Source organism: Catharus ustulatus, chromosome W (genome assembly GCF_009819885.2).
Source record: "Catharus ustulatus isolate bCatUst1 chromosome W, bCatUst1.pri.v2, whole genome shotgun sequence".
NCBI classification, from domain to species: Eukaryota; Metazoa; Chordata; class Aves; order Passeriformes; family Turdidae; genus Catharus; species Catharus ustulatus.
Window position 1 is genome coordinate 3,914,781 of NC_046261.2, and position 24,631 is coordinate 3,939,411.

The following is a 24,631-nucleotide window of genomic DNA, read 5'->3' on the forward strand; positions in this document are numbered from 1 at the left end:
CCTAGGCTTATTTTCCCATCCACAGATAGCTCCAGTATTGTCCCTAACATGTAGTTTTTACAGTAGAGTGGCACAGATTCAGGTTGCTATTATGCTGGGCTCTATAATAATGGTTTATAGGGAGTTTACAAAGGTACTGGGGTTTTTTTAAGATAGGTATGGTTTATAGTTTCTTCGTCTGTAATGGTCTTAAAGCAAAACCAGTGAGAGACTCCAAGTCAGAGATACAATTTAATAGGAAAAAAAAGAGAAAAATAAAATACATGCAATAGTACAGTAATTTCACGAATACAAGCCGCAGCAAGAAGACTAAAATTTTGGTGGAAACCCGGAAATGCGGCCAATATTCCGGTGCGGCTAATCTATGGACAAAAATGTGATATCTGCCCTTACCTAGTATCATGCTGGTCCAATCCCGAGCCAAAACAGTCTGAAATCCATGGTTTCCCGTTGTTCCGACGATGAACCAATCAGAGAACAGCTTATTGCCTGCCTGTGGATGGCGGCGTTACTGAGGGGCGGGGGTTGTTATCGGGGTGAGTTACCTCGGCAGTTCGATAAAAGTGTGTGATATTTCTCTGTACTTTTTAAAGTGTTTTCAGTCTTGTGCGGCTACGGGGCTGGCTGGGCTCACAGGGAGAGGGCTGGGGGAGCCTCTCTCCCCGCAGGGAGAGGGATGAAGCGGGCAATCGGCTCGCAGGGAGAGGGCTGGGGGAGCCGCTCAGCCCGCAGGGAGAGGGGTAGAACGGCCACTCGGCTCGCAGGGAGAGGGCTACAACGGCCGCTCGGCCGCGGGGCTGCGAGGGCTACAACAGCCGCTCGCCCCGCGGGGCTGCGAGGGCTACAACGGCTGCTCGCCCCGCGGGGCCGCGAGGGCCAGAGCGGCGCTCGCCCTGCGGGCCGCGAGGGCTACAACGGCCGCTCCCCCCACGGGCCGCGAGGGCTACAACGGCCGCTCCCCCCGCGGGGTTGCGAGGGCTACAGCGGCCACTCGGCCGCGGGGCTGCGAGGGCTACAACGGCCGCTCCCCCCGCGGGGCTGCGAGGGCCAGAGCGGCCGCTCCTGTGCCAGCACGGAGATGTGGCTCCGCTCGGAGCTCAGCTGCCTGCCCGCGCGGTTGAGCGGCTGTTTAAAGGCAACGCGGATCCATTGGGAATGCTCGCAAAATGACCACACTATTGTTCCTGTCTTTTTCGGCTTGTAAATAAAGGGTGTGTCTTTTTTCACTTGGAAACAATGTTTCCGAGGTCGGCAGTAAGCCAGTAAGCCCCGGCGATCCCGCGATTGTGTTACTAAATGACGACTTTGTGAAAGTTCACGGCGAGCTAAAGTGCGGCTAATATTCCGGGTGCGGCTTATCTATTGACAAAGACATCAATGTTGCCAACACACCGGATATGCGGCTTATACTCCGTGCGGTTTCTATTCATGAATTTACTGTACAAAAGAAAAACACATTGACAGAGTAAGAATATAACTTGACACCCTGCTAGTTAGGGTGGTGGTAACAGTGCAGATGAAGTGGTCTTGTTGAAGTAGTGATCCTGTAGAAAGGTCTGGTAGCTCTTGTCCTCTGGAAACCAGTGGGTAAGGGCTGCCTTGGTGTTGCAAATCACAGTTTTTATCTAGGTAGGAAATGTTTGGCTCCTTCCCCTGGGTGGAACATCTCCCAATGGGATGATGTAATTTTATCAGTGATGCAGTGTGACTCCGTGGCCCATTAACAGAAGATATCTTTCTAGAGGAAGCATGGATTGTGGGAAAGATAAAGAACCTTGCCCCACCTGGTTTTTAAAAGATGGCCCATTAGTAGAGGATATCTCCCAAAGAGATAAGAATCACTGCTCCACCTGGTTTCAGCAGATGGTGATAGAATACATACTTTTGGGCACATCTTTACATTGTAACCTAGGACATCGTCCTACTCTGCATCCTAGTTCCAGCAGCATGTTTTGGGGGTTTATTAGTAATTGTACCCAGTTTGTTAGAGGACGAGCAGGGGATGAGGCTTTTCAGCCTTTCCTTCTTCTCCTTTGAATCTGTTACATCACTTTTTGAGAATGTTAAAGTTCCTCTGAATGTTAAAGAGACCACCTTCCTGGTATTTTATCTGGTAAGCTTCCTCTATATGGTCTGCAGTGTGTCTAGAGTGAGGGTTGATATGTCAGAGGAGATTATGAGACCCCTGACCCTGGAGCAGACCCAGGTATGGAAAATTCTGAGTGGTGTGGAAAATGGGAGAGAATGGGCCGAACCTTGAAGGAATTTTCTGATCTCTCAGCCTGGGAATTTTCACATGAACAAATTCAGAACCCAGATGAGGTGGGGAAATATCTGGAAGAGAAGTGCCATGATGATTCTAATGAGAAAAAACTCATTGCAAAAATATGGGCCCTGGCATATGCATATCACATGCTGCTGGATACTGTAGGGTAGCAGATAGAGGCAGGGGGGCCAGGACATAAATCAGCAGACACCCCAGTCATTCAGGCTGCAACAGGTACCCCAGTCATTCAGGATGTAGCTAAACCAGACAGTGAGCCTAAGCCACTGGCAGTCGCTACCACGGGAAAGAAGCACAAAACCAGAACCGATTGACCAGTGGATGATGATGATGATGTGGGGGAAAGACCCTCAAGGCCAGCAACTGACTCAAAATCAGAAGTCATTATTGAGTCCTTTTCCCCAAAGGCTCTTCATGGCCTAAGAAAGGATTGCACTTGATGATCTGATGAATCTATAATTGATTAGTCCATCTTTGGGATGCTGCAGGCAAGGCTACAATTCTGGATGGTACTGAAGTGAGGCATTTGGGATCCCTGTCATATGATCCAGTTATAGACCAAGGAATGATAAAGGGATCTGATATTCTCAGTCCCTGGGTATGGATTTCTGGAAGTTTGGGGCAAAGATATCTGTGTGTAGACAACCTCTATATGCAGTAAACTTAGGGGGGACCATAGAACAAGGGATTCAACGCTTGAGAGAAATGGTGGCAGCAGACATTGTCTTCTCAGATGAACCAACAATTAGGAATCCAGATGTGTGTCCTGGTTTGGAGGACAGGTTCTGCCAAGAAAAAGGTAGGACCTTTTCCTAAAATGGAGACTGAAAATCCCCTCCCTCCAATTTATTATACACTAATTTCACCACTATAAGGCTCACCCTTTTGACTAAAATTTTGGTTCCAACCTGGAAGTGCGGCTTATACTCTGGAGCGCCTTATATATAGACAAAGTTCTGAAATTTGCCAACCCGGAAGTGCGAACCGCGGGCTGAGCTGAGCTCGTCAATTGAGTACCTGCCAGTAAAACCCGTGATAGCACAAGTGTTACAAATTGGTTACTCTGTTGCGTGGCGGGGGGACCGGATTCCTGCTGGCCCCCCCGGGGCAGCCCCGGGCTGGGGCGAATGAGCCCAGCAATGGTGGTGCAGGCGGCAAGCGGGGGCGAGCGAGCCCAGCGGCGGCAGTGCAGGCGGCAAGCGGGGGCGAGCGAGCCCAGTGGCGGCAGTGCAGGCGGCGCGCGCGGGTGAGCGAGCCCAGCAGCAACAGCAGCAGTGGCAGCGGCGACCGGCTGGCCGGCCCCACTGATTGGCAGCAGAGGCGACAGCGGTAGCAGCATCTCCCGGCTGACCCTGAATGGCCCCGCCTAGCGGCAGCACCAAACTGAGCCACCCGGCCCCGAACTGAGCCAGTAAACCCCACAATCACACGATTCCGTTACTAATTCATTACTTTGTTGCGCGAGCATCCTTACTGCGAATGAAAGTGCCGCTTATACGCCGGTGCACCTTATATAAGGACAAAGAACGAAAAGTTGCTGACACCCAGAAGTGCAGCTTATACTCCGGTGCACCTTATACTCGTGAAATTACTGTAATTTGGAAATTGCAGGGCTCTCAGGCAAAGGTATGGTTTTAGGAATAACAGTTCTTTACTGATATATCTACAAGACAAACAAGAACAGCATGAGCTATGAAAATCAGCTGTGGGAATACAACTAGAGAGCAGAACTGCGAGTACTGGTCAGTTTGTCACAATCGACATGGATCTGTTAGCCGTAGTAGGCTGCAAGCCTTGTCAGGAGTAAGCAGGCCCAAACCTTGGCAGAAGCAAGCGGGATTTTGGAGAAGGAATGTAAGAGATAAGAAAGTGCTTGGTACAGGGTGCTTAGCATGCAGTTTTATGGGGATTTACGGAAAATATTGTATCTACCTGGCTAGCTTAAACGTGGCCTAGATTGAGCAATGTTATTTAGTTACAAGTAAACAATATACCTTAGTTACACAAATATTATTGGTGCGCTATTTTTAGCTACAATAGAAAAAGTATATAAACTATGCTTTGTGGATCAATAAACAGTTTCATGGTTTCTTGCAAGTAAATCATGAAGACACCAGCTCTTCATTTCCACCGCCATCAATCAGCGACCAAACAGAACAAAAAACTCAGTTCCAGTCCTTTTACCAGTCGCAGACACTTTTTTTTCTGCACCGTCCTGGTGGGGCCAGGGCAGGGCCCTCACAGCCACGGCAGCAGCAGGTGGGAGCAGGGAGGCAGAGGCAGCAGGGCCATGTCCCAGGTGGGAGAAGGGTGAAGGAAGACTCCTCACTCACAGTTTGGGTCCCGTTTCTCAGTGGTGGGCTCTGAGGCAGGAGGCTGTAGCAGTGCAGGGTGCAGGGCAAATCCAACCGCAGACAAACCGCTCTCCTCAGCATTTGAACCGGTGAGTATCCCAAGGAAGAAAAAAATGACCAGCTACTCAGAACCCCCAAAACCCAGCCAGCAATTGAGGGAGTGAGAAAGCCCCCACATTACCCTTTGTCATGAGCAATCAAAAGCTGAGGGAGCCACCCAGCAAACTTCCTTAGCATGATAATGGGAAATATTCTCCACAGAGGAGGAAGAGTAAAACCCCTCCAACTCCCAACATTAACCACCCTGAATTTTTCCCATGTTAACATACTACATCAAATTAGAACCTTTAAATTATATACATACATGCAGTTACGGAAAGAGTATCATAGCTAGTTCACCCAAGAAAGGGGTCTCCTTGGGGTATGCATCAGGTCTCTCCATCCTTTTGCATCACACACCAGGTACAACCTGGTCCTTGAGTGAAAACCACCCCATGGACAGGATTGTCTTTGCTGGAGGCAGAGTTCACCCAGTTTTCCCTAGCATACCTATCATGTGTACCACTGGAACCTTATCTCCATCTGATGTTCCCAAGAGCTCAGATAGGGCAGGGCCTGCTCAGTTAGTGGAACCTTGGGTATTCACTAACCATGTGCCCTTTGGTAGATCGCTCTCCCAGTTCTTGAAAGTCCCCCCACCAAGTGCCTACAAGGTGATTTTAAGCAGGCCATTGCACTGTTCGACTTTCACAGCTGCTGGTGCATGATAGGGGATATGGTGCACCCACTCAATGCCATGTTCCTTAGCCCAGCTGTTTATGAGGCTGTTCTTGAAATGAGTTCCGTTGTCTGACTCAATTCTCTCAGGGGTACCATACCTCCAAAGGACTTGTTTCTCAAGGCCCAGGATGGTGTTCTGAGCAGTGACGTGAGGCACATGGTAGGTCTCCAACAATCTGGTGGTGGCTTCCACCATGGTCAACATGTAGCGCTTGCCTTGGCGGGTTTGAGGCAGTGTGATGCAGTCAATCTGCCAGGCTTCCCCGTACTTATATTTAGACCAATGTCCATCATACCAGAGGGGCTTCACCCACTTGACTTGCGTGATGGCAGCGTACATCTCACAGTCATGGATAACCTGAGAAATACTGTCCATGGTTAGATCCACCCCATGGTGTCGTGCCCACTTATAGGTGGCATCTCTGCCCTGATGATCTGAGGCATCATGGGCCCATCGATCCAGGAACAATTCTCCCTTGTGTTGCCAATCTAAGTCTATCCGTGACGCCTCTATCTTGGAGGCCTGATCTACCTGTTCATTGTGTCGGTGTTCCTCATTAGCCCGATGCTTGAGAACATGGGCATCCACATGACAGACTGTCACAGGTAGCTTCTCTACCCGAGTGGCAATGTCTTTCCATTCATCAGTGGCCCAGATTGTTTTTTCCGTAGGTTGCCAGTTTGCTTTTTTCCACCTTTCCAGTCAACCCCACAGAGCATTGGCTACCATCCATGAATCAATGTAAATGTAGAGCTTTGGCCACTTCTCTCTCTCAGCAATGTCCAAGGACACCTGAACAGCTTTGAGTTCAGCAAGTTGACCTGATCTAATTTCTCCTTCGGTAACTGGTGCAACCTGGCGTGTGGGGCTCTATATGGTTTCTTTCCACTTCCAGTTAATCCCCGCGATGCGGCAGGAGACGTTGGCGAAAAGAGCGTAGCATGTTTCATCTGCTGGCAGTTGGTTATACAGAGGGGTTTCTTCAGCCCGGGTCACTTGTTCTTGCTCCTCATCGTCATCGGCGAGACCAAAATTTTCACCTTCCGGGCAGTTCGTAATTATCTCCAAAATCCCAGGGCGATTCGGGTTTCCAATCCGGGCACCTTGCATAATGAGGGCAGTCCACATGCTCCATGTGGCGTCAGTGGCGTGGTGGGTAGAGGGAACCTTTCCTTTGAACATCCATCCCAGCACTGGTACTTGGGGTGCCAGGAGGAGTTGTGCTTCCATGCCAATCACTTCTGAGGCAGCTTGGACTCCTTCATAGGCAGCCAAGGTCTCCTTCTCTGTGAGAGTGTAATTGGCTTCAGACCCTCTGTAGCTCTGGCTCCAGAATCCCAGTGACCGGACTCAGGTTTTACCAGGTACATTCTGCCAAAGACTCCAGGACAGACCATGGTTCCCGGCTGCAGAATAAAGCACATTCTTCACCTCTGGTCCCGTCCTGACTGGGCCAAGGGCTACTGCATGAGCGATCTCCTGTTTGATCTGGGCAAAGACTCACTGCTGCTCACCACTCCAGTGGAAATCGTTTTTCTTGCGGGTGACCAGGTAGAGAGGGCTCACAATCTGGCTGTACTCAGCAATGTGCATTCTCCAAAAGCCTATGACACCTAGGAAAGCTTATGTTTTCTTCTTACTGGTTGGTGGAGACATCACGGTGATCTTACTGATTACCTCAGTGGGGATCTGGCTCTGTCCATCTTGCCACTTTACTCCCAGGAACTGGATCTCTTGGGAGGGTCCTTTGACTTGGCTTTTCTTGATGGTGAAAGTGGCTCCCAGAAAAATCTGGATGATCTTCTCTCCTTTCTCAAATATCTCCATTGCCGTGTTCCCCCACGCAATGATGTCATCGACGTATTGTAGGTGCTCTGGAGCTTCACCTTTTTCCAGTGCAGCCTGGATCAGTCCATGGCAGATGGTGGGACTGTGTTTCCACCCCTGGGGCACTTGGTTCCAGGTGTACTGTACGCCCCTCCAGGTGAAAGCAAACTGAGACCTGCACTCTGCTGCTAGAGGAATGGAGAAAAACACTTTAGCGATGTCACTGGTGGCATACCACCTTGCTGCCTTGGACTCCAGCTCGTACTGAAGTTCCAGCGCGTCCGGCACGGCAGCACTCAGCGGTGGAGTCACTTCATTCAATGCATGATAGTCCACAGTCATTCTCCATTCCTCATCAGAGCTGTGCATAGGCCAGATGGGTTTGTTGAAGGGTGAGTGGGTTTTGCTGACCACTCCTTGACTCTCCAGCTCATGGATCATCTTGTGGATGGGGATCATGGCATCTCGATTCGTCCGGTACTGCCGGCGGTGAAGTTTCAAGGTGGCAATTGGCATTTGTTGCTCTTCCACCTTCAGGAGTCCCACTGCAGATGGGTTTTCTGACAGTCCAGGCAAGGTGTTTAACTGCTTAATGCCCTCTACCGCTACAGCAGTTCTTCCAAAAGCCCAGCTGAATCCCTCAGGATTTTGTAATAATCATTCCTGAGAGAATCTATGACTAGAATGCACGGTGCCTGTGGGCCAGTTACAATCCGATGTTTCTGCCACCCCTCCCCTGTCAGGCTCACCTCAGCTTCCAGCAAAGTCAATTCCTGTGATCTCCCTGTCACCCCAGCAATGGAAACACGCTCTTTCCCCACATATTCTGATGGTATTAGGGTGCATTGTGAACCAATATAAACTAATATCTTATATTTCTGTGGCTCTGATGTGCCAGGCCATCAGATCCACACCATCCAATAGACTCTGTTATCCCATGCCTCTCCCTGGATAGAGGCAGGGCCTCTCTAGCTCTGGCTATTATTCCTTTCCTGGGCATACATAGTAGAGGTTCCTTCAAGTGGGTCTGACAGATTATCCTCCCTTCTGTAATACCCAGTACCTTGGTCATGGGAGGTTGAGGCTACCTTCACTTTAGTGTAGCTCCCTCGGTTAGCATTTCCCTCCCTGAGTTGATGCACTCGTGCTGCCAGGACAGAAGTGGTTTACCTATCCCATTTTCCCATGTCTTCCCCATGGTCACACAAAAAAAACCATAGGTCATCTTGTCGAGTGCACCCTCTTTCTCTAGCTGGGAGGCATTGGGTTGTAACCTTGGGATATTAGACTCGCACTGGTGCTGCAATGATCTTCCTCACCTCTTACCTTATCTCACTTATTTCAACTCTCATCCCACTCACCTCCTTCATCTCCTCCCTTATCCCTGCCTGTATGCAATCCTTGACCAGGGCAGAAATGTGGGCCTCTATCGGGCAATTCATCATACTGTCAAAATTTCTAAGCTTTTTCACAACAGAGCCCGCTGTTTCTCAGTGTTCATTAGCATTAATCATGGCAATGAAGGTAGTATATTGAGATGACCCTAGGTTTACCAGATTCCACAACATCTGCCCTGTGCACTTGACCTTGTCAGGGTCATTATCATGCTGTCCATCCCTCCCAAAGAGCACCTCCAATACTACCACTTCTCTCAGCTGTTGAATCCCTTCCTCAAGGGTCTTCCAGTGCATTCTATTGTGGTGCTCCTGCATTCTTTCTTTGTTGACAAAACTCTCTCTCCCACTCATTAAAAGCTGCTCCCAGAGGGGAAGGGGGCCTGGCTCCCTTATGAATATCTGGTCCACACCTGAGTCCTGGGACAAGGATCCCAAATTCCTTGCCTCTGTACTATCCAGGTGCACACCTGTACCCATAAGGTCCCAGACCCGAAGTAACCAAGTTGTAAAAGCCTGCCGGCCCGGTCGTGCAATATCTTTCCACAGATTACGGAGATTTTCGTAAGACAGGGACTCGGTCATGATTTCAACCTCTGGCTCTCCTGCTGGTTGTGAGGGCCCTCCTCTCTGATCCTCCTTGTCTAGGTGCCTTGTTTTCATCTTAGACTTTCTGGTTTCCACAGGGGCAACTACTGCTGGTTATGTGGGCCCTTGCAATTCAGCTGGAACCTGGGCAGATGTAACATCTATGGGTTCCACTGCAGCATCATTGTATTCTCCCTCTTTAAGGCAGGGTTTCTCACCACATGGGGAAAGGTACTCCTTCAGCATCTGGTTCATCTCACGCATCTCCTTAACCAAAATACCTATCCACTCTGGGTGGTTCTTTTCTGAGGTGGGCTGTGGGGCAGGGTCAGGCTCTGGGGCAGCATCCCTAGTCTCTGGGGCAGGGTCAATATCTGCAGCACCATCCCTATTTCCTGGAGTAGGTATCAGGGTTGTTATCCAGCTCAATCCCCCCTTATCTCTAAATGTTAAATAGGACAAGCCTATCAGTAACAGTAGCCACTGTATGATATCATTAGCATTTAGAGGAGATTTGAAGCTTTCAAAAACTGATGGGGTAGACCCAAAAATCTGGGTGAACGGTTGGGAGAAAATTTCCCCTCGTGTCATTCCCTCACAGTAGGTACCATTATTAAAGTAACCCCAAAAACATACAGTTAGTGGGTGATAGCCCTGAATCTATGTACCCAGCTTCCAAAGAAAGTTAAAAATCCATGAATTCCTCACCTTATCAACCCATGAAACAAGCTGGATTACAGCCACAGTAGCCTTAGTTATAGGGCCCATGTTTAGATAAGGCTTTGCAAATGGGAGAGATATATATATGTGACCACGTGCAGCCCAAACCAGGTTAAACTGGACCACATGTTGCTAGCACATAAAAAACCAAAACCTTAGGTAACTGAATAACTGTCATTCCTTTTTTTACCCTCTTTTCAATGCCCTCAGTGTCCCACCTCTTGGGCGCCAAGATCTGTCCTGGTTTGGAGGACAGATACTGTCAAGAAAAAGGCAGGAGCTCCTCCTAAAATGGAGAGTGAATGTTACCTCATTCTGAGGTTTCCCTGCTCACTGGCAATTCTGTAGCAAGGCAAGCCTGGGATGGATAACATGAACAGGATAAAAGATACAAAGAGGCTCTTTCTCCCAGGGTTTTCCTCGATTTATTTCTTCATTGCTTCCAGGGGACAAAGAGGAAGTTTCCCAAAGTCTAGTACCTTTTCAAGGGTCAGGAAAAGGGGAGGGGAAACCTGACATCCTGCCAATAGGGTAGCACAGAGTATATAGGGACAGTCCATAGATATTACAGGAGTCACAGGAGTCAAGGGACATACCATTCTTAATACATCTTGGGTACAGGGTTAGAACATCTCACTCTTTTTTTGTTTAAAAAGATGAAAGAAGGATATTAGGTTATTCTGAATTCAAATTATGATCTTTCCCACCACTTGGAGTTAGTAGGAAAGTTAGATTGTTTCCGAGTTTTCATCTCTATGTGATTAACTACTGAGATAGAAGGAATGAGACCATTAATGGCCTTGAGAACTAAGTGATGAAGGATTCCGAATGCCATTATTACAAGGAAAAGAATAACAAAAAATAACAAATAATAACAAAATAATTTTAACTATAGAAGTCCACCACCCTGTGAATCCCCAACCTTTGAACAGTTCGTTGAACCAATCTTCAGATTCTTGCTTCACTTGTCCGATCAAGCTGTTCATGTTTCGGAGGGCAGCATGGATGTTAGGAGTTTTCGAGGTCAGGTTCATGCAGCAAAGTCCTTCAAATTCCTGGCACTCACACACTGTTTGACTACCCAACACTCTAGGTGGCCCAATTCACCCTGAGCCTTGGCTGCTGCAACCCATGGAAGAAATATGGATACAGCAATTCTTTTTGACTTGGCCCAACGAAAAATTTCAGTCACAATTTCTGTCCAAATTGTCTGCACTTCTTTTTTTGGATTTTATCAACGGATTTGTTTTTACGAGTCCAATCACTAATTAAGTTTTCGTTGGGTGCTAACAGGGACAACCGCCTGAAGGTGCATGGCCCTACTAAAAGCCACGAAGGAATTCCTGCCCATGCCCGATCTCCACAAACCAAGAATAACCCTTTAGGGAGGCTCTTGGGACTTGTGAGAGATGGGGTGTCTGTTGCAATATGACTCAGAATATTGCACCACCTTTTGGCCATGAATTCCTCTCTGTATTGCCTTATGTTGTGGAATTCTTTGGTGTCAGAAGGTTTTGGAAAGATTACAAAATGAATGCAGTATTGTGCTGGATAGGAACCCAACAACTCTAATTCCTGGGGTTCCTGAGCTGCTTTGGGCAAACTTGGCAGTAGTTCCTCTATAGGATTCTTACTCATCACTGTTTGCTGCCTACGAGGTTTGTATGATGAAATTATGTGTGACTCGGGAAGTTCATTTGGCATCTGTATTTCAAAACTGGCTGAATATTCTCCAACCTTCAAGGGAACTCGTACCAGGCAGGTGGACATAGGAGTTTCTGCTGCTGCCGTGGACAGGCGTATGTTTTCCTGCTCGAATGTCTTTGCCAGGGTCACCCAGATGTTTTGACGCGGTTGAAGGATGATACAGGCATCTGCCAGACTGTTCAATGTTAACAGGATGACAACTTGGATGGGGTACATCACGGGGTTGAGTGAGAGGAAGGTATTCTCTAAAAAGAAAACAAACATTTTTAAAACATGTTAAAAGTCTGTGAATCTGCCGGAAGGTAGTCTTCTATGTAGGTTCTCTTTCCTCTTTCCGGCAGTGTCTTCTTTTTGAAGCAACTGCGACTTGCTTCTCTTCCCCTTCAGCTGGAGTTGGCTGTTTGGGGACAAAAGGCTTCACCCATTTCTGGGGAATCCATCGAGGGCCTGAGGGAGTGGATACGCATGCATAACCACGTCCCCAGGCAACAAGCTCATAGGGACCATTGGTTTCTCATGTTTTTGGATCCCAAATCAAAACTGGTGGATGCTGAGACAACTTGAACTGTTTACCACTGTTAAAATGACCAACCGCAGGAGGATTCATGTTTTCAAATGAACAGTTCAAGAAACTGATAGTGAACAGGGCTTTACAGAGCTTCTGCTGTGGAGACATCCACACAGTTGAACTGCTCTGTCTAGCCAGAACCTGCCTGAGCGTCTAGTGTGTACGCTCAATTACAGTTTGGTCTGTGGGGGACTGGGGGATGCCAATCTCATGTTCCACTCTCCACTGCTGGACAAATTCCAGGAACTCCTTGGACACATACACTGGTCCATTATCTGTTTTGATTTCCTTAGGGATCCCCAATACTGAAAAGGCTTGCACTAGGTGTTGTTTGGCATGCACAGTTCTTTCTCCTGCATGGGCAGAGGCATAAACCGCACCTGAATATGTGTCAATGCTAACATGAACATATTTGAGGCGACCAAAACTGGGAATGTGTGTGATGTCTGTCTGTCATACTTCACAGTTGCCAAGGCCTCGGGGGTTAACCCCTGCACCTAGCGATGGCATGGCCTGGAGCTGGCAGCTGGGACAGGTGGCCACAATGGCCCAAGTCTGACTTCGTGTTAGCTTGAACTGACGGATCAGACCTGGCACATTCTGATGGTATTGATGGTGGCTCAGCTTTGCCTGTTGGAAGATGTCAGGGAGGCGTGCTTGTTCAGCTGGGGTTGCAAGGGAGTCTGCCTGACGATTCCCTTCTATGATCTCACCTGGCAAATCGGTGTGTGACCTCATATGCATCACATAGAACGGATGTTCTCTATGAGAAATTAGATAGATTAGTTTTGACAGCAACCTGAAAAGCTGCTCATTGTCGACCTCTTTGAGCACTGCCTGTTCCGCCCTGGACACTACCCCTGCTACATAAGCTGAGTCTGTTACCAACTTGATTGGTTCTGAGAACTTCTCAAAAGCTCTTACCACTTCAGCCAGTTCAGCTACCTGAGGCAATCCCTCCACAAACTCAACATCAGCTTCCCAATGCTGAGTCTGAGGATTTCTCCAAGTCATCACCGACTTGTGGGAAGCCCCAGAAGCATCTGTGAACACTGTGAGAGCTTTGAGTGGTCTCCGACTCCTCTTCTCACGAGGAATGAGGTGGAATTCCTCATTGAACAGCTTGTGAGACGGGGCATGGACTGATATTTGTCCACTGTAGCTGTCCAGAGATAATTGGAGACTGGCATTGCTCTGGAACAAGTGCTCGAACATCTCATTTGTCAACCTCTCAGGAGAGTTCCTTCCCTCCTCAGAGAGTTTGACTGGAGGGTGGATATATGTAAAGTCACAACCAGCCAGCTCATACAGTCTCATCCTTGCCTTACGAATCAGCTGAGCTATGAGTTCTTGTGGCTTTGTCATGGTCTTGGATCTTTGGGGGGATAGGAAGACCCACTCTATGATTAAGAGCGAATCTCTCTGCCCCTTGAGCCATTGGAATATCAAACCGTGTAAGTGTGGCGGTTTTCCCAGGATTATGAATTTGAAAGGCAGTTCAGGTTTGTAGCGATGAGCCTGCCTCTCTGCTAGAGCTTTCTGTACCTTTTCACTTGCAGCATTTGCCTCTGGGGTCAGTTCCCTGGGAGTGACCAGCTCTCTCTCCCTCTTCAATAAATTGAAAAGGGGCTCTAGGTCCTCATTAGTGAGGCCTAGCCAGGGCCTAACACAATTCAAAGACCCACACAAGGAATGGAGATCTGCTAAGGTTTTTGGATTACAAATAATTTTAAATTTCTGAGGAACAATGGTCTTTGCAGTGATTTCCAAACCCAGGTACTTCCAAGGTTGCATCCTTTGGACTTTATCAACCTGCAATTGAAATCCAGCAGAGGTTAAAACCTTAACCACTAGGTCAAGTGTGCGTTGGAGTATAGAGTAATCGGGGGCACACACAAGCAAATCATCAATATAATGCAAGATGATAGCTTCCCTTCTCTGAGCACGCACTGGGGACAGCAATGAGGCCACGTATCACTGGCATATGAAGGGACTACATTTCATGCCTTGCGGGAGTACCTTCCAGTGGTAGCACTTCATTGGGGCTTCTCTGTTGATAGTAGGAACAGAGAAGGCAAACCATGGAGCATCTTCTGGGTGTAAAGGAATTTGAAAGAAACAGTCCTTAATATCTAAAACTGCCAATTTCCAATTTTGAGGAAGCATCGTTTGGGAGGGTTGAAGTGATCCCATGTCTGCTATAATTTTGTTTATTTCCTGGAGATCATGTAACAACTTCCATTTATCCTTCCCTGGTTTCTTAATTACAAACACCGGGAAATTCCAAGGGCTTGTAGTTTCTTCTATGTGACCTTTTGCCAATTGCTCTGCTACAAGCTCCTCCAGCGCCTTGAGTTTCTCCTTACTCATTAACCACTGAGCTGTCCATCTTGGAGAATCATCCAGGCATGTCAATTTGTGGGCAGGGCGCTCCTCATTGGCCGCCTTTAAAAATCCTGGGGAGTTTTGGGAATAACTATTCGCATTCCCCACTGGGACACGGTATCTCTTCCCCACAGGGGGCACTTATAGTCTGTAACAAATGGACAGACACTAGCCACTTTTCCATCTGGCCCCTCAATTTGCACGATACTTTTTGATATCTTTGCCAATTTGACTCCTCCTTAAACCTTGGATTTTGCCTACCACGAGTTGCAATTCCCAATGTGACGACCACATCCTTTTGGGTATGATCGTCACATCTGCCCCTGTGTCCAGAACCCCCTCCACATGGAGATGGTCTGAACCATGGGTCAGGTTGCATGCCAGAGATGGTTTGTTCTCACCCACCACTTCTGCCCAATAGACTTCAGGTGATTTTCCATCTGCTGTGATTTCCTTTGGAACAGGAATGGCCTGGGTGAGGATTTGCCCCTCGTCCAGGTAAAATGGTGGTTGAGAGCAGCGTGCCAGGAGAATGGGGTAGGAGATGTTTCCCTTCAAGGACATGGGAAGTAACTCAGTCTTCAGGGGTGTGTGTGCTGTGTCCCCCATAAGAAAATATTCTAAGTGCAGTTGCATATGCAACAATGTGAAGTGTTAGGTCCACTGTAACAATTGTCCACTCTGTTGACCTAAAATGAAAACCTTTTGTAGTCATAAGGCTGAAACGACCAAGAGGCTTCCAACCCTTGTTAATTGAACATTTGACATTTATATTATCTTGAATCCCCACACCATTTGTCCCATCCTCCCCCTTTGTTTTGAAGAGAGAACCTTTCGCCAGTGTGGAACCCACTATATTTATATCTTTGCGCGTTATTGTATTTATGGCAGGCACACGCTGTACACCTAGTTTTTTTGTTTGTTGGTCTTCTGTTCCTGGTTGTGTGGGCAGTCCCTTGCATAATGTCCTGTCTTCTTGCACTGGAAGCAGGTGATATGCTGCAGCTGCTCTGGTGGCACCGGTTGCTTCCTTGGTCTTGTTGTTACAGTTGCTGCAGACTTTGGTTGTGCGTGTCCTGGGTTCCTCTCTGGTGCACTGAACAGTTCTGCTTTTCTGGTGCAGGCTTCTATCATCTGTGTTAAACTAGGTGCTGGCTCGAGGGGAAGGCTAAGAATGACCCTGCGACAGGTTTCATTAGCATTCCTCTGAGCCATTTCCTTGATTAACTCAGCTTGCACCACTGGGTCTGGTACCTGTCTTTTCACATGCACGCGAAGACGGTCCAGAAACTGCAAGAAATTTTCTGAAGGAAACTGTTTAATATTAACATAACTACGTTTAAGTTCAACAGTAGGTAATTGATTGAAGGCTTTTTCTGCTACCAGGCAGATCTTATCCAAAACAAACTTGGTTAATATCCGTGTTTGTTTTTCTGGGCAATGCCATTCACCTTCTCCACACAGATGTTCCTGCATAATATCATTATTATCCTCATATTTTGCACTATTTGGGCTTTGTTGAAGTTCCAGCAAAAGTACTCTTAAAGATCTTTTCCACATGCTTTCCCATAGCTCATGCTCTGAGGGAGTTAACAGACATCTGAACAAGTCCTTAATATCATTTGGTACCATCTCATTTTAACTAAATGTATCTTTTAAAAACCCTTTTAAAATTTCACTATTTCTGCCAAACTCTCTTTGGACCTTACAAATTTCCTTTTTACCTTGATAGGACAAAGGTTGTTAATTTCTTTTACCATTTCTCCTACCAAGATAAACCACTGGAGCTACTAATGGTATATCATTTTCTTCTAGGTTTTGACTTTCAGGGTGGGGCAATACCCCCCAGGATGGGGGCAGGAACAGATTGGGGGCTGGAACTAGAGGGGAAAAGGGATTATGGGACGAAGGAATGAGGACCATGTGACTGTTTTTATCTGCAGACCCCTGGGGACAAGCCATGTGACCAGCGCCATCTTGGATCTTGCACCCGGGCCCCTCAGGATCAGCCACGTGGCCAGTGCCTGAGGGGATGGGGAGTCTGAACTCTGCTCTGAAGGGAATACAATAGGGAGAGAAGGATATAGGGAAGAAGTGCTGACGATTTTTGAAAAATCATCTCATCCTGGATACTGGGGAGGACTCTGGGACTCAGGAACTACGGCCGTGCCAGGTGCCCTGGGGATCCCGGGGTGACTCCTGAGTCCCCTCCAGCCCCAGGGTAGAGGATTTTAAAGAAAGTGGAAAGGAATCCAAGGTGCTTTGCTGTTGCTGTCTGTTGTTTTCTGTTTGAAGCAAAAGTTTCCTAATTTGTAAAAATATTGGGAGGAATACAGAGACATTTTCATCTCCATTTTCCACTTTTAATGTTAATAAATCTCCAATTTCATTCCAAAATAGAACCGAATTCATATCTTCCAAATTAAGGTTTGATTTTTCCACAGACAGCCAGCTAGGAAAATGTACTAATCTTTTATTAGAAATTATAACACCTCCAGAATTTAGGATTTCCTTAATCTGGGAAATCATGGTCTTTTGAAGAGATTGCTGCATGCCCATTTTTATTTTTTTCCCCAAAGTAATCTACTCTAATATCTACCCTTAATCCACAGTTAAAACAGAAAATGCTGTTGGTTTTTGTCTTTCCCGCTTGTTGCAGGTAGGTGGGAGAGGGTTGCCGGCCTTCACCTTCCCCTATCCCCGCTGGAGACCATGCTGGCTTCCAGGGCAGTGCTGCCGCTTCTGAGACCGAACCTGGCGTTCTGAACTTCCCACATGGGGAACTGGCTCCAGGGCGTCCCACACACACCCTGCCTGCCTGCACGTCTCCTGAGCTCTGCGCGCGATCCAGGCCCCTGGCCAGTCGCATGTGCTCCGAGCTCCCGCTTCGGCACCCCACTGTTACACAAACACCCGTAACCCTCCCCCACAGAGGGAGCTGCTTGGAGTTACTTACGGTTCTCTAGCAAGTGAAAACTGTGGACTGAGGTCCCTGTTCTGAAATCGCTCGCCTTGGGCTAGATGAGGTCTTGATTCAGTCCCTGTAAGCTGAAACTACTGTAAAAGCAGTTTTTTGCCTTCAGGGTAATTGACTTGTCCATGGACTTAGTGAATCCTTGTAATAGGACTCCAGTCACTCTTGTGGGCTCTCTAATGAAAAAGCCACCCGTTGGACCACCAATTGTTATCTCATTCTGAGGCTTCCCTGCTCACTAGCAATTCTGTAGCAAGGCAAGCCTGGGGTGGATAACATGAACAGGATAAAAGATACAAAGAGCCTCTTTCTCCCAGGGTTTTCCTCGATTTATTTCTTCATTGCTTCCAGGGGACAAAGAGGAAGTTTCCCAAAGTCTGGAGTCTTTTCTAGGGTCAGGAAAAGGGGAGGGGAAACTTGGCATCCTGCCAATAGGGTAGCACAGAGTATATAGGGACAGTCCATAGATATTACAGGAGTCACAGGAGTCAAGGGACATACCATTCTTAATACATCTTGGGTACAGGGTTAGAACAAGTGAAAATCGCCTCTCTCCAATTTATTATAATTTGGAAATTAAGGGGATCTCAGGCAAAGGTATGGGTTTAGGTATAACAGTTCTTTACTGATATATCCAGAAGACAAACAAGAACATCAACTATGAAAATGAGTGACAAAACAGAACAAAATCAGTGATGTGGCAAAAACTCATACAACTTGGGCCACACGAACATGCTTCTGTTTTAGCAATGATGAAACGGGATGTCAGGGATGAGACCGTGCTTGATATGGTGAAGAAGCTCCAAGCATATGCAGATGCCGTGCATGGCCAAACATATGCAAGAATCACAGCTGTGGAAACACGTCTGTCAGAGCACATACAGAAAATACAAGTTAAGATGAAGGAGAAACATGAGAAGCTCAGAAATGAGATTAAAAAGGGCCTTCTCCAAATCTTTGCAGTACAGATCAGAGGTTCTGTTACCAAATGCAGACGTCCCTCCAATAGGGAGAGAAGGCACAGCCCACGAGCTGAGTTGTGGTTCTTCCTGTGTGATTGTGGGGAAAACATGAGTAGGTGGGATGGAAGACCTACTGCTGCTCTGGCACAACGAGTGCATGAATTGAAGGAGGGCAAGACTTGGAGAGGAAGTTCCACCAGAAAGGAAGCAGGTCCAGTTGCTTGTAGACAAACTTTCAGGTATGATGATATGTCCAATCCCCTTGAAGGAACCTCTCAAACATACGCCCAGGGAAGGAAGGATAACCAGGATTAGAGAGGCCCTGACTCTAGTGTGGAGAGTCAGGGACATGCGTGCGGAAGATAGCGGGCTGTATGGGTAGATAGGGCCCCTTCCTCTCTGCAGTCGAAACTGGGTGCCCCCTGCCCAGTATCCGGCCACACCCAGTCGGACTGCCCTAGTTATAAAAACCCCTGTGACCCTTCAATAAACGCCATTTGTCATCCACCACGTTGGTGTCTATGTGCAGATGGACCGAGTGACCCTGGGTTTGGGCCACCGTGCCGTACCTGAACCAGGTCACCACGCCAAGTAAGGCAACATCTGGTGCTGAAACCCGGGACACGATCACCGCCCGGGGTTCGGGGTATTCACCTAGACAGCTGGTCAGTGCAGCGGGGGAGACATCCCCGGACCAGTGAGGAGCATGGAAAGTCTCGCGAAGGTCGTAAGTGAGATCAACATGCAGTGGGGTAACGACTGTAAGCTTAAGGATTTTATTCTCGCAGTGCCGAGACTGATAAAGATAAGGGCTATAAAAAACCCGGTAGAAATTCTCCATCTGGAGATATGGGATAAATGCACGAGGGCTCTAGTCGAGGTAACCATGTCCTCAGGTTCAGGGAAAACCCTCAAATCGTGGGGCAGAGTTATCCAGGCTCTGCAAAAAGCTCGGCAGGAGCAGGAGACCTGGAAAGCCACGTGAACTTGTTTATTAGCCACGCCGCAGAGGATCGGGGCAGCTACGCGAACCGCAGAGGAGTTTGAACCGGTCGGGTGCGTGGATGTGCGGACTCCAGGACCTCCTCCACTGTCCCCGGGATTGGACTCACCACCATTGGAAGGGTGGGGGGGGGGGGGGGCGCGCATGGACGTTTTGGCAGGGGCTCGGGCAAGAAGCGCGGAATGCCGCTATAATATCAGAGCCTGAAGCAACTGTAAAAATGCAGCAGCCGCACCATGTTCAAAAATGGCACCGAGTCACGTGAAGGTGGGCGGAACGATGACGTAGGAAGCGGATATGCAGGAAGCTTGCTGAACGGCGCAGGTGCGGGCAAGCAGGGAGGTAGGGAAACTCCCGGAGAGAGACTTAAGACCATTCAAAGCGCTCGTTTTAAATCATGTCCTTATAAGACAAGAACCTCCCCCAGCAGCAGGCGGGGTGTGCCCAGGGGGAAGGAGTGGCCCAATCCTAAAAGAAAGAGGAGCGGGGACAGAGCCTGAGGAAAAGACTCTGGAGCCCGGAAACACTCAGCCAGTCGACTTCCAGCTCCAAGTCGAGCTCTAGCCGGGTGGTGCTCCCGACCCCAGCACAGCCTCTGCCGGGCGTATTGTCAGCAAAGAAAGAAGGCATCTTTCTGCCCCGGGCCACCATGGAAGCCTCTGCCTATGGCTGCCCACAGCCGCCCACAGCCTCCCGGAGAGGGATAGCCGCGAAGACGCCACTGTGAAAGCGCCCAGAATCACCTTGGGAAGCCACCAGAACCAGAAAGTGAAAATCCTGGAGCTCCGAAAGCCTCCCCAGCTCAGAAAACTCTTAGCTACGATTCTACGGCAATTGTTTCTTTGTATCAAAAGCCAAAAGTAGACCAATTTCAAAAGGCAACAGCACAGAAGGACGTTCAAAACATCCAAGAAAAGAACACAAGCTATCCTGCTGATATTATGTAGTCAAAAGTAACTCCAGCTCCATCTGACTCAGCATCCACGGGGACAGGAAAATTTCTCCCCGGGAAATAAACACTTAAACACTAACCTTTCATTAAGCTATAAAGGAGAAAAACACAAAGAAATAAAAAGAGAATGTTTGCAACTAAGTATCGTTTCCAAACAGCCCCAGTCACACGAAAAGTCACCATCTCAAGCAAAATGTGAGACTCAAACACCTACACAAATTAGAATGTAAACAAAACCCTTAAAAAATACCCACCCAGTGAAAATAAAAACCGAAAAAATTAAAAACATTAATCCAAACAATGTTTGCCCTCAAGAAAGTTCGACAGTTGTTTTACCCATCTCAAAACTAAATTTGTCAAAGCCTATATATTTTGCAAACCTCACTAAGTTAATGTTTGCCTTGTTAACCTGTTCTCTTGCAGTTGCTAAAAACGTGTTTTATCAATGCAGTCAATACATGTTAATGTTTTTTAAGTGTTGTCCTAGTTTAGGGCAAATTTAAGGAAAACCTCCAAGAGGACCCCCTAGAAAAAACAAACCCCCCAAGACTCCTCCCCCACCACCAGGTTCGGGAAGAATTTCCTCAGAGGAAAAAGTGGAAAAAACCTGTTTATTAATCAAACCAAACACTCCCCAACACAAGAGAAGAAAATGAGCAACCCCGGATGACAAAAAAATAAAAACCTCTTTCACCGGTGTGAGAGGGTGACAAACTCAGAAAAATCTCTCCTGTGGGTGGTATCAGTCTCCGGCGCTGAGAGTGACTGCTGCAGATCTCAAATTGCAGGGTCCCGGTTGTTCCCTGTTGCACATAAGATCCTTCCCATGGGAGACAGTTCTCCATGAACTTCTCCAACATGAGTCCATCTCATGAGTAACAGCCCTCTGTGAACTGCTGCAGTGTGAGTCCATTCCACAGGCAACAGTCCTCCTCAAACTGTTGCACTGTGGGTTGCTCTTCCATGAGGTGCAGTCCTTCAGGGACAGGCTGCTCCAGCATGGGCCCTTCATGTCTTGGGTCTCCCACAGGGTCACAGCCTCCTCTTGGGCATTCAACTCCTCTGATGTGCATCTCCTCCATGGGCTGCAGGTGGACTTCTGCATCCCTGTGGATCTCCATGGGTTGAAGTGGCACAGACTGCTTCACCATGGTCTTTACCACAGGCTGCAGAGGTCTCTCTGCTCTGGAGTCTGGAGCATCTCCTCTCCCTCCTTCTTCACTGACTTTGGTGTCTGGATAGTTGTTCTTCTCACATGTTCTCCCTCTGCTCTTCTCTGGTCACAGTTACAACTGCCCAACAACTTTTGTTTTTCATTTCTTCTTAAATATGTTATCACAGAGGCATTACTATTTCTAATTTGCCTAGCCTTGGCCAGTGACACGTCCATCTTTGGAGCCACCAGGGATTGGCTCTGCCGGACATGGAGGAAGCTACCAGCAGTTTCTCCCAGAAGCCACCCTTGTAGCCCCCCTTGCTACCAAAACCAGGTCATGCAAACCCAATAGAGAAATAGACTATTTCTTATTTCAAAATGCTGTGCAGAAATACTGAGACTCTCTTATAACTTTTTCTAGAAGAAAAAGAGCAAATATTGCTAGCTGGTTCACAAGATCAGTAACAAACTTTTTAAAATAGAAGTAGCAGCAGTGTGTTAAATGAACTTGCCAATTAGTCTTATGTTGCTACCGGGCTAGGAGAGCAGCAAAAAGGATGTAGCAACAAACTCCCTTCTGAGGCAGAAGAGAAGCTAAAAGTCCTTTATTAAAGAAACAAATCACACTTTTGTAGACTAGATCATGGAACTGAGGAAAGACTTGTTTTCATTGGTGCAAGGAAGGTAACACCCTTTGTCACGTCTCTCGTGCACCCTGCAGGTGCTTATCTTTATTATTAATTCTTTCTCTTATGTTTTCTTTGAGTAGCTTGAGAAAATCCAAGCTGCATCTTTCCATGGCTTTTACCAGTATCCACAGTCTTAGAGTTGTCTTTTGTATGTTGATGTGTTATGATGACTCATATCCTGTCATCTCCCTATTTATTTTAATACTTGAAGTAAATATTAAATTTAAATTGTAACACAATATTTCGGACACTTTCAGAGGGGACAGACATTTCACTTTAAATTACTTTGTATTCATGATCTTTCATTCACCGTACTGTAAACTGGTACAGAAATCTGTGACTAGACTATTGCTGAATGATTTTCTCAGTGACTAGAACCCAAAAACATCAAATGGTATTTTCAGTCATTTGGAAGCTTTCCGGTAAGAATGGCTGCTGTCTTCCTTATTATTCAGGTAGTCTTATTTTCTTAAACATCCAAGGTAGTTTTTCTTTGTTGTCATTTTAATAATATTCTAAACTGTTTAATAGGGATGTAAAACTTGAAGATACATATTTTGACAGATACGTGGAAAAAGCTTTTATGAAAGCCAGTGCAGAGTTCTTCAATCAGAAAACCAAAGCTTCCTTACTTGTGTCTAATCAGAATGGAAATATGTATATCCCTTCAGTCTATGGTTGCCTTGCCTCTCCTTTAGCTCAGTAAACATAAAATTGGAAAGTCATAGTTTTTTATAAGTAAGCACATAAAGGGGTTTTTTTTTAGACAGTATTTTGTAAAAGCACCATCTAGGAACCTTTTCGTACTAGATTGTCTTAAATAGCAAGACCAAAATTAGAAAATTGTTCTGTGTATGCAGTCATGTCAAGTGGAAAGCAGATTCAAAACTTCTGTCAGAATTCAATATCAAACACCAATTAGGATCTTGTTTGTATGGTGGTCTATCTTTTCCCAGTCTCAGCACGTATACACCCCCAAACATACAAGTAGGGAAGAGAATCTGAATACCTTCAATGTTTCACTATAAACATAAAATTCCAGAATGGTTTGGGTTGGAAGGGATGTTAAAGCTCTCATTCCACTCCCCTAGCATGGGCAGGGACACCTTCTACTAGAGCAGGTGGCTCTAAGCCCTGTCCAACCTCGCCTTGGACACTTCCAGGGATAAGGTAGCCACAGTTTCTTTGGACAACCTGTGTCAGGGCCTCACCACCCTCACAGGGAAGAATTTCTTCCTTATAACCTGTGGTGGTTTGTATTAATTTCCTGAAATAGTTCCCTGTCAGGACCTGGACAGCTTCCGCTATGTCTGACAAAAAGCTAATCAGAGACCTGTTTTGAGAATTGCCAACCTATTAAACCACTGAGAAAGTTGGACACGCCTCCGTGGATATGCATTGTAAAATGAAAAACCCCGGGAAGTGCCTTTCTTTTCTTCCGCCTGAGTAAAACGTAACACCGGCCCCGGCCCCTCGGCGCAGCCCGAGCCAGGCTAGGCGGGGCCGGGGGGGCTCCTACGCAGGGCTCAGGAAGCCCATCGTGCCTCGTTTTGGCCAGGGCCCCCAGCATTTTATAGAAAGGGGGAGGAGAGGCCCACTCGGCTGCTAAGATGCTAGCCCCCCCCCCCCTCCTTCCCCAGCGCGGCAGGGGTGCCTGCGGCTTGGCTGACATCCTGCCGCAAGCCCGGAAGCAGTTCCAGGCAGGACCCGCCCCACCGCGCCCCTGTGGCCCGGCAGGGGGCTGAGCCAGCCACCTCCTCCGGAATGAAATGCAGTTAGAACAACCACCACCACTTTCCGGCTGGGCCCTTGCGATCCTAGCCCAGCCCCAGTACAGCTCCAAAAGACTCTTTATCGTAAATAGCTCCTGGCCACTACCCGGCAGGGATCACATGACCATCTGCAGGCCCAGGCAAGATATTAACTCTTTCACTGCCCAGAATGAGACTGGCAGACACTTTGTTCTCTTTCCTAAATGAAAGAAAAGGACTGAGATGAAGACACACACAGAAACAGCATGAAAACGCCGAGATCAGATAAAAGGAAGAATCAGGTCCTAGATGAGGGAAGGAGAGTTGTGGACTGAAATTTCTCTTTTTTAAGCCGTGGAGAAGTTACTCTTGTTTACCTATAACTCATAGAATGCATTATGGGGTGGATGAAATGTTCTAACTGCAGAAATGAGCAGAGGCATTTGTGCTAAAGTAAGCAGATGTTGAAGTAGCTGTGTTCCCATGAGAAGTTTGAACAGAAAGTAGATAAATGAAGATCCCTTTTGCCCCAGGGA

The 24,631-nt window shown here is 47.4% G+C and overlaps 1 pseudogene; it reads left to right on the plus strand.

Moving 5' to 3' along the window:
• LOC117005061 overlaps positions 1 to 23,050 on the plus strand; it is a 38,083-nt pseudogene extending 15,033 nt beyond the window's left edge.
• The last annotated feature ends 1,581 nt before the right edge of the window (positions 23,051 to 24,631 follow it).